Source organism: Danio rerio, chromosome 13 (genome assembly GCF_052040795.2).
Source record: "Danio rerio strain M-AB ecotype USA chromosome 13, GRCz13ab, whole genome shotgun sequence".
NCBI lineage: Eukaryota > Metazoa > Chordata > Actinopteri > Cypriniformes > Danionidae > Danio > Danio rerio.
Genome location: NC_141033.1, coordinates 2,902,501 through 2,912,500, shown reverse-complemented (window position 1 = coordinate 2,912,500; position 10,000 = coordinate 2,902,501). Strand labels below are relative to the sequence as shown.

At 41.4% G+C, this 10,000-nt stretch overlaps 2 protein-coding genes and 1 long non-coding RNA gene across 3 annotated transcripts in view; 2 read left to right on the top strand and 1 right to left on the bottom strand.

Annotated features, from left to right (window-relative positions):
* The window catches only part of arfgef3 (ARFGEF family member 3), a 973,876-nt gene that overhangs the window by 429,496 nt on the left and 534,380 nt on the right, over nt 1–10,000 (bottom strand). The gene's annotated exons all lie outside the window — the stretch shown is intronic.
* Nucleotides 1–10,000, top strand: part of eml4 (EMAP like 4) — a 110,349-nt gene that overhangs the window by 12,297 nt on the left and 88,052 nt on the right.
* The window catches only part of LOC147840965 (uncharacterized), a 5,208-nt gene continuing 1,365 nt past the window's right edge, over nt 6,158–10,000 (top strand). Inside the window, exons 1-3 of the long non-coding RNA XR_015505719.1 lie at nt 6,158–6,212; nt 6,287–7,230; nt 8,395–10,000. The exon at nt 8,395–10,000 is cut by the window's right edge and continues 1,365 nt beyond it. This is a non-coding gene — a long non-coding RNA (uncharacterized LOC147840965). The remainder of the gene's footprint in view (nt 6,213–6,286; nt 7,231–8,394) is intronic.

Sequence of the window (10,000 nt, the reverse complement as noted above, 5' to 3'; positions counted from 1 at the left end):
TTTATGAACTATCCTGTTAAAGGCAGTTACTGATAATATCGTCCTTTTTGATGCTCCAACTTTGTGACAGGACTCACACAGACACGCATGCACACACAAAGTTTAGCGCAGCTGAGATCTTACATGCATCATAGTAACATTTAAAGAAATCTCAGATGGAAATCTACAGTTTTCCTCAGCATGGAATCTAAATGTACACTGTTTATTTTTGCTAGCGCACTTTGTATGTCTTTAGATGAACAACTAATATGCAAAAAAAAATAAAAAATAGTGTTTGTTTTGGTAATCTTTAATCAAAATATGACCATGGAACGATGAGGGGATGAGCGCAAAATAAAGAAAATGTTGAACAGATTCAGGAATTTTTCACAGTATTTCCTGTAATATTGTTTCCTCTGGAGATTGTCCTAATTGTTTCATTTCAGCTACAATAAAAGTACTTTATATATGTTTTTAAAATCATTTTAAGATCAATAGTATGATGTTGCGTTCATGCCAGACACCAATGAAGCGTCAAGCATGAGTGATTTACATGTTAAGTCAATGCAAAGACGCAAATAGACATCCTGCGGCGCGAATGACAAGATTTACGTAAATGAATCATCGCCCGAGTTGGAAAATCGGAACTTCAGTGGGCATTCATGCCACATTTACCAATCAGGAGCTTTCTCTTGTAGGGGCGTGGTTATGTTATAGTGCCTGTTGTTAGTGTCCCAGGGGAAAATCCTCTTGCCGACACTGGACTACAGCTCATCAAACTGGGCTCTGAAAGCTTCCATCATTCAGGTATTTCTGCAGAGAAGAAGCTCGGTGCACCTCTGGATGGATCTAGTTGACTCAGACATGTCTCCAAACGAATTGACACTGTTTTTCAGCCTTCCCAATCTTTTTCTGGCTCTAAAAACATATTATAGGCTTCTGTCTTTCACGTGATGAACGAGCGACCCAAACCCGAAGACTCGAGATGAACGGATCAAATCTTTTTCCGGCTCTAAATGCATATGACTGGCTTCTGTCTTTCTTGTGGTGAACGAACAGCAGTCTAATGCATAAAACACAGTTACCCTCTCAATAAAATCCTTGTTAGCCATTTAGCAATGAAGCTAGAGTCACCGGGCAGACAGAAACCCCGCCTATGACACGAATCCACATCTATTGTGTAGTGAATTTGACGCACGAGCGTAGCAAAGAAAACTCAATGTTCACATGTCTATTTACGTGCAAATAGCACGATGTATTCGCATGTTCTGCGTCTGGTTGTGAACACAGCATTAGCGTCCTTAAGCAAAATTTTTTGTGATTGTCTACAGAGCAAAGCACTGTTATACAATGGCTTGCCTAATTACCCTAACTTTAACCTAATTAACCTAGCTACGCCTTTAAATGTCACTTTAAGCTGAATACTAGTATCTTGAAAACTATCTAGTCAAATATTATGTGCTTTCATCATGGCAAAGATATAAGAAATCAGTTATTAGAAATGAGTTATCCGAACTATTATGATTAGAAATGTGTTGAACAAGTCCTCTTTCCGTTAAACAGAAATTGGGGCAAAAATAAACAGGGGGGCTAATAACTCTGACTATAATTGTACATCTCCAATAAGCTCTGAAACGGAGTATTGTGAGCATGTGTAGGAATGGTTTTGGATTTGTTTTTTTCTATTGGAACCATTTTAAAGCTCTCGTGCCCATTCGTTCCTGTAAGCAGTACCACACCGGGGTTGGACTGTGCACTTCCCCGGACTTCTCATTTAGATCTTGCCTGAATAGCTCTGAAAAGCTCATGTAAGCACTCCCAGCTAAATGGCAGCAGAGACGGAAAGAGGAGAAACAGATGTAAAATAAGACCAAGTAAATAAGAGAAATATGTGAAGAGAGATTGAAACAAGAAGGTCAGAAACGAGACGGATGGCAATAGAAGCCAGTTTTACATTTGCTGGTTCTGAAGTTTTATCGTTTTGGATTTAGAGTTGAAGACTGAATTATTAGCCCCCCTGTAAAAAAAAAAAAAAAGCATTATCTCTGAATTACCATGTGGAAAGGAGAAAAGGAGAGTTGTCAGAGCCAGAGAAAGAGGTTACTGACAGCAGTTCTCCAGTCAGACGAGTGTCAGCTTGTCAGTAAGTGTCAGGTTTGCAGTTGAAATTCTCCCGGAGACCTTCAGGGCTCTGCCTGCGTGCTTCTTTTGATTTTACTTCTCGAGCTGGCTTTGATGCCAAAACTCGACACGCACTGATTGACATTGGACTTTACTCTCAAGACCATTTATTCATAGAAGTGTGACTGGGCATGAGCAAAGACCCACATTATCTTGAAATACCTCTATTATGCTCCTACAATGGAATCACATCCAAAGTCAACACTTTAACTTTCTTTTAATATTCATTGCAGAGTCGGGTCTTCTTTCACAGTCTGGGTTCTGGTCTCTCTTAAAACCCAGCTTTCCGTGAATATATTCCACTCTGATTATTCAGAAATCCCTATAGTGAACTCTTATTGGTTAGATGGCCCTTCTCTGTTCTGATTGTTCAGATGACCCTACTCCATTTAGATGGCCTTACTTCATTCTTATTGGTCAGATGGCCCTACCTGGATCTAATTGGTCAGATGGCTCTACATGGAATTGGTCAGATGGCTGTACTTTTCTATTATTGGTCAGATAGCCCTACTTTGCTTTGATTGGATTGATGGTCCTACTCTGCTCTGGTTGGTCGGATGACCTTACCTGAATCTGAATGGTCAGATGGTGGTTCTTATCTTTGATTGGTCAGATGGCCCTACTTTAAACTGATTGGTCTGATAGTCCTACTCTGCTATGATGGCCCTATTCTGCTCTCATTGGTCAGATGGAACTACTCCCCTCATTGATCAGACAACCCTACTCTGCAATGAATAGTCAAAAAGCCTTACTCCACACTGATTGAATAGGTCCTACTCTGCTCTAGTTGGTTGGATGACCCTACCCGAATCTGAATGGTCAAATGGCAGTTCTTATCTCTGAATGGTCAGATGGCCCTACCTGGAATTGATCCGATGGCTGTACTTTTCTCTAATTGATCAGATGGCCCTACTTTGATGGTCCTATTCTGCTCTGGTTGGTCGGAGGACCTTACCTGAATCTGAACGATCAGATGGTGGTTCTTATCTCTGATTAGTCAGATGGCCCTACATTACATTGATTGGTCTGATAGTCCTACTCTGCTATGATGGCCCTATTCTGCTCTCATTGGTCAGATGGAACTACTCCACTCATTGATCAGACACCGATACTCTGCTGTGAATGGTGAAAGAGCCCTACTCCACATTGATTGGTCTGATTGTCCTACTCTTCTCTGATTGGTCTGATTGTCCTACTGTGCTCTGATGACCCTTCTCTGCCCTGATTGATCATATGGCCCTACTCTGATCTGATTGGTAAGATGGAGCTACTCCAGTCTAACTGGTCAGATGGCTCTACTCCCCTCTAAATGGTCTGATTGTACAACTCTGCTCTGACCCTGCTTTGCTCTGATTGTCATATGGCCCTATTCTGTTCTGATTGATCAGATGACCCTACTACATTTAGATGGCCTTACTTCATTAAAATGGGTCAGATGGCCCTACCTAGATCGAATTAGTCAGATGGACTGCTTTGCTCTGATTGGTCATATGGCCCTATTCTGATCTGATTGGTCATATAGAACTACTCTGATCTGATTGGTCAGATTGAACTACTCCACCCTTATTGGTCAGATGCCCCTACTCTGCTGTGAATGGTCAAATACCCCTACTCCAAAATGATTCTTTCAGTTCTACGTTGTAGCAGAACAATGGTAAATATGATCACAGCTTTAAATCAGGTTGGATTTATACTGACCCTTCAGGGTGTAGCTGCTAGATGATTAGTAAGGTGTTCAAAGTGATTTTGAACACAACAGCTTTTTCTTATCAGTCGTAACCTTGCCTTTTCCAAAGTGGTCCCGTGTGTAACTTTGCCCGGATCAATGTGCAGTCCTCAAATTACTGCACACCCGATCCGTCTACTATTATTCAACTGAAGATATGGCTTTCATTAGTGCAAGCAATATGAACTCAATCCTGTCATCTGTATGCACTGCGTGTGTACAAATACTATGTGTTACTTTGTTTAATGTGTGTTCAAGTATATACACATTTATATTGAAGACTGAGTGCTTGTCTGTGAGAAAGAGATGGAGAAACTATTCATCGGTATTGGTTGTACATGTGTATGTTTTTTATTAGCCTCAGTTGTGGTAGTAAATGATTAACCCTCTCATGCACTAGAAACAAGGTTCATTCATCACATTATAAAGTGCCATATTGCTTTCATTTCATGCACTTGACTTTGTTTATACAGCAGCAGGTGAGAGAAGATTTTCACAGGCAAGCAGGCTTAGCAGTGTCTTACTGTATAGGCAATTTTCTCTTGGCTACCACATGGAACTGAACCAACCCAGTCACTCCTCCTTTCAAGCAACACTGATTATAATACTTTGTTTAAATGTAAAAGTAGCATTGACATTTGTCCCCATGCAATGTTACACTTTTTCTACGTAGCTAGCAACTTCTTTTTCTGATTAGCATAATTGTGTTTTGGAATTTAATTGATTGATTTAATATATCTACTTCATCCAATCACTTATCAGTTCAGCATTCAAGCATTAGTTTATCCATTTATCTGTCCGTCTACTCATCAATCAATCTATCCATTCACTCACTAACTTACTCATTCACTTCTTTATCCATCCATCTATCTATCCACGCATCCATTCTCCCACTCAACCATTTCCAGGAATTCACTCATCCATCTGTCCATCCATCCACTTATCTGTCAATCCATAATTCACTCGTCTGTACAATTATCAATCCGTCCATATGTCCATACATCCATCTCTAAATCCAATAATCTGTCCATCTATTTATCGACTGATCCATCCATCCGTCCACCACACCCATACATCCATTTTTCCATCTTACCCATACATACATCAGTACATTCATCCCACCCATACATCTGTATGGTCATCCCACCCATACATCCGCACATCCTTCCCACCCAAACATCCGTACATCCTTCCCACCCGTACATCCATTCGTCAATCCCACCCATACATCTGTTTATCCATCCCACCAATACATCCGTACATCCATCCACCCATACATTCATACGTCCATCCCACCCACACATCCGTAGATTCATCCCACCCATACATCCGTACGTTTATCCCACCCATACATCCATAAGTCTATCCCACCCGTACATCCATTTGTCTGTCCATCCCACCCATACATCCATACGTCCATCCTACCCATACATCCATACGTCCATCCTACCCATACATCTGATGTTCATCCACCCATGCATCCATACGTCTGTCCACCCATACATCCGTACTGTATGTTCATCTCACCCAAACATCTGTACGTCCATCTCATTCAAACATCTGTCCGTCCATCTTCCAAGTACATCTAATGTCCATCCACCCATGCATCTGTACCTCTGTCCACCCATGCATCCATATGTCCATCCACCTATGCGTCTGTACATTCTTCCACCCATACATCCATATGTTCATCCCACCCATACATCCATCCATCCATCCCATACATCCGTACATCCATCCCATACATCCATACCACCCATACACACGCATGTTTATTCCACCCATACATTAATTTGTCTGTCCATCCCATCCATACATCCATCCCACCCATACATCTGTATGTCCATCCTACCCATACATCTGATGTCCATGCACCCACGCATCCATACGTCTGTCCACTCATGCATCCATTAGTCCATCCACCTATGCGTCCATGCATCTATCCACCCATGCATCTGTACGTCCATCCACCCATGCATCTGTATGTTCATCTCACCCAAACATCTGTACGTCCATCTCCACCAGTACATCTGATGTCCATCCAGCTATGCATCCAAACGTCTATCCACCTATGCATCTGTACATCCATCCGCCCATGCATCCATACGTCCATCCACCCATACATAAGTATGTTAATCCCACCTATACATCAGTATCTCCCACCCAAACATCCGTTTATCTATCTTACCCATACATCCATATGTGACATCTATAAAATTTAAAATGCAATTTCTAAAAAGTAAAAGTTATTGTCCTATATGTGTTCCACAGGATGTTTTTGGCCATAATCTCAATGAATTAGACCACGCAGATATTATATACCATGGTAAGCAGCAGTAACATTTGAGACAGGTTGTTTGCATTCTCCTAATATTTACACCCGTCCTCACTCCTCCGCAGTGTAAAAGCTGCACACCTGTGATTTCAGTCAGACAGAGGAGACTGTGAGTGCTACCGTCAGCAGAAAGCAGAGCGAGCTCTCTGGCGCCGTACCACTCATCTGTGGCATGCAGCTCACGCATATGTATGTGTGTGTGTGAGAGAGAGAGAGAGGTTAGCAGCAGAATTGGCGCCAAAACAACACTGAAACTTGTTTAAACTCAACTCTTTCAGGTTTGTCAGGTCTGGATGTTTTTTTTTTTTCCTGCAGCAAGTAATTGCATACAAACGGCAGCTAGGGTTGCATTCAAATGATTTAATGGCATGTTCAGAAACATATTTGTGGGATTTAATGTGTTGTAGGATTGCACACAGCTTTTTAAAATCTGTACTCTGAGATTGTAGCACAGAATACCACAGAGATCAGTTTATGATGCATGGCAGCGTAACACAAAGGTTTGGCGGCTTTACACGAGACCACTTGGATTACGCTATTAAACATGGGTTGTTCTGCTGGTGTGCATGTCCAGACTGTTTTGGAGAGTACAATTTGAGTGGAATGTCAAAACATCACAGGCTCTATTTGCACGCAAATGTGGTGGTCTTTATGTTTTGGCGCTGCCAACTGCGATCATTTGGTGCCTTGTAAAGCTCAGACAAGCAGTAGGTTTTCATGAAGAAAAAGAAATATGAGAAGGAAAGGTACAGCCAACTTTCCAGTCCACAACAAATCCAGGTAAAATGCAAATGTTGCACAGAGCATCGCGGCTTAGCGCCGTGGTAGTAGTGTTATTTTCGCTAGGCTCTCGTGGCCCTTCAAGACTGCACTGCTCTTCCAGGCTAATTGGAAACAGGGATGCGAGGAATGCTGCCGAAGGGTTCAGCGGTGGGCGGCCAAATCTGCACCCACACACACACTTGACACACACCCATTTGCTTTGGTGCAGTAGGAGGGGGCAGGAATCGTGGCTCTCTGCATTTCTGCAATTATACATCCACACTGTGAGCTTTGATGTACAATTTGTGTGGATTGAGGAACAAAGTGGGTTAGTTGTGTGTAGATTTGAACCACTGCTAAAGGTTGTACCTGTTGATACATCGGCTCCAACTCAATGCTTGCCGAATCACTTATTTAAAACCAGTGGTGTAAAGCAACAAATCACAAACACTCAAACTACTTTAATTGATTGTAATTTACTAAGTAGTTTTAAAAATGTACTTTTACTTACTCTTGAGTTCATGTTTAGTGCTTTGTCGGTACTTTTACTCCACTACTTTCCTTCAACCTGCAGTCGCTACTTTATTTTTAATTGTCTGTGGCAGGGATGTCCAAAGTCGGTCCTGGAGGGCCGTTGTCCTGCAGATTTTAGCTTCAACTTGCCTCAACACACCTGCAAGGATGTTTTTAGAAAGCCTAGTAAGAGCTTGATTAGCTAGCCCAGGTGTGTCTGATTTGGGTTGGAACTAAACTTTGCAGGACACCGGACCTCCAGGACAGAGTTTGGGCATGCCTGGTCAAAGGGGATTAGAAAAGTCAGTCCTGTGATTCCTGTCCAATCATAGAAGGTAAATCAGCTCATAATGAACTACCTCAAGACATGGGCGATTTAAAATTGCAGCAAACTGTTTGGAAGCATGAAAAGTTTTAGAGAAGATGTCCAAAATCTTTACACGCATTGACCCAGAGACTGTTTAGATGCATTTCACTGATGAGAAGATGAGGTGTTTACTGTATGATAACCGGAATGGCCTTAAACACCCAACAGGCACAAGATGTCAACATGACGTCAGATTGACATTGTACCCCAACGTTGTGAGGACGTTTGTTTGGAAAAGAAAATCGGGTTGATGTCAGTGTCCAACGTCAATGTCCAACGTCTAACTTAAAATCAGCCAAATATCAACGTCTAATGATGTTGTGTTGACGTTACTAATATGATATCTATCATATTGGATTTTGGTTGCCATACCTGATGAATAAGATTAAGATGTTGGCACATTGTTGGATTTCGATAACTTTCCAACTTGGGTTGGGTCGATAGATAATGCCATCGTTCATCACCGATGGCCGATAGAAATCATGATGCTGAGCCAGCATCGCGATCCTCCCCCCGCCCCTGTCGCAGCAGCAACCCGCTCACAAAAAATGTACGCGGACCTGTTTACACTAATACGTCTTAATTTTAAAATGGCATTTTAGAGCGAAAACGATCCACATCCACTCTGGCGTTTCATCTAGCATTTCTAAACCGTTCTCCTTCCACGCTACACCGCTGAAAACACACATCACGTAACCACACCCACAAACACACACACAGACACGCTGCAGCGTATGTGCGCGTCTGAGCTTCAGCAGTCAGTCACAGGCTCACAGCATTAGTACACTGATACAATCTTTTGCTTTCACGCTTGTACTTAGAAATTTTAGTCAAAACCTCAGAGACTGTAGGTTGGTTCCTGTTGGTTGTGCAACTTTTTTACCAACCAAGTGTGTCGACGCCATTATAATGACACTCTGCCTATGCATGCAAGAATCCCGCGGAAAAGGTGATTGACAGATGGTAATTTGTGCGTAGCTTATGTTTATTTATTTATAATTTGCTTATTGGTAAGACGAAGGCCATGCGGGTCAGGTTGTTGACACGTTAGGCTACAAATAATTTATTTGCTATGACTTTTAATAATTAATTCACCGCCGCCTACAGCGACGATGCCATCATCCCTCATGATGTTCCTCATTAGACATCGTACGATGCCAAATTGGTCGACATCGCCCAACCCTATTTCCAACAGAACCTAAAATCAACAAAATATCAACGTCATTTGTTGTCATTATTGGCCATCAAAATAACATTGTCCTTAGACACTGGCTAGATATTGAGTGTTGGTCACCTGACATCACAATCTAAATCTAACCTGATTTTAACGTTTTATGATGTTTGTGTGCCTGCTGGGCAATAACTAAATGCACTACAGAATGTAACGTTTACAAACATCCACAAATTTTAAAGCACAATACTCGCTACTCACTACTCTTGAATACTTTTGAAAGGTCTACTTTGTACTCATACTTTGAGTAATCTTTACAACAGATACTTTTACTCTACTGCACTACATTTTTAAGCAAGTAATGGTACTTTTACTCGAGTATGATTTTTCAGTACCTCGCTGTTTAGAACCAGTTGTTGAAAAGGCAGAAACCAAATGGTTTTCGTGACAGTTTTATTAATGGCTCTTGAACATCTGCATTCTTGTGTTGATCCAGATCCACAAACCATGCGATGCTCTGCCAGTGTCACGGAGTAAGAGCAGTGCCAGAATAACACAAAGGAATTTTGTCTGCATGCAGCAACAACCCCTACAACACAATTACTGTAGTGAAAATGACTCAGTGAACCACAAGCCAGTCTTATCTGACTCAAAATAAACCAATAATGTAATAGACAAACCTCACAACACAACCCATCTACGTTTAGTTATGACTAATTGGTTATTCTTATAACGTCAAAGAATATGTCGTAAGGTTTATCTTCCTACGTTCTAGTAATTAGTAATAGGTTATTCTTATTCTTATTACTCTCAGTAGCCCCTATATTATCCACAATTTCTAATTGAGCTGTTTGTGTATGTAAATGTTTCACAAAGTTTTAAAGATCTCAAGTGTTGTCACTAATCATTTCTAAAAAGGAGTTCCAGTAACATTAGCGAAACTGATATCAGTTGATCTGTTAAACA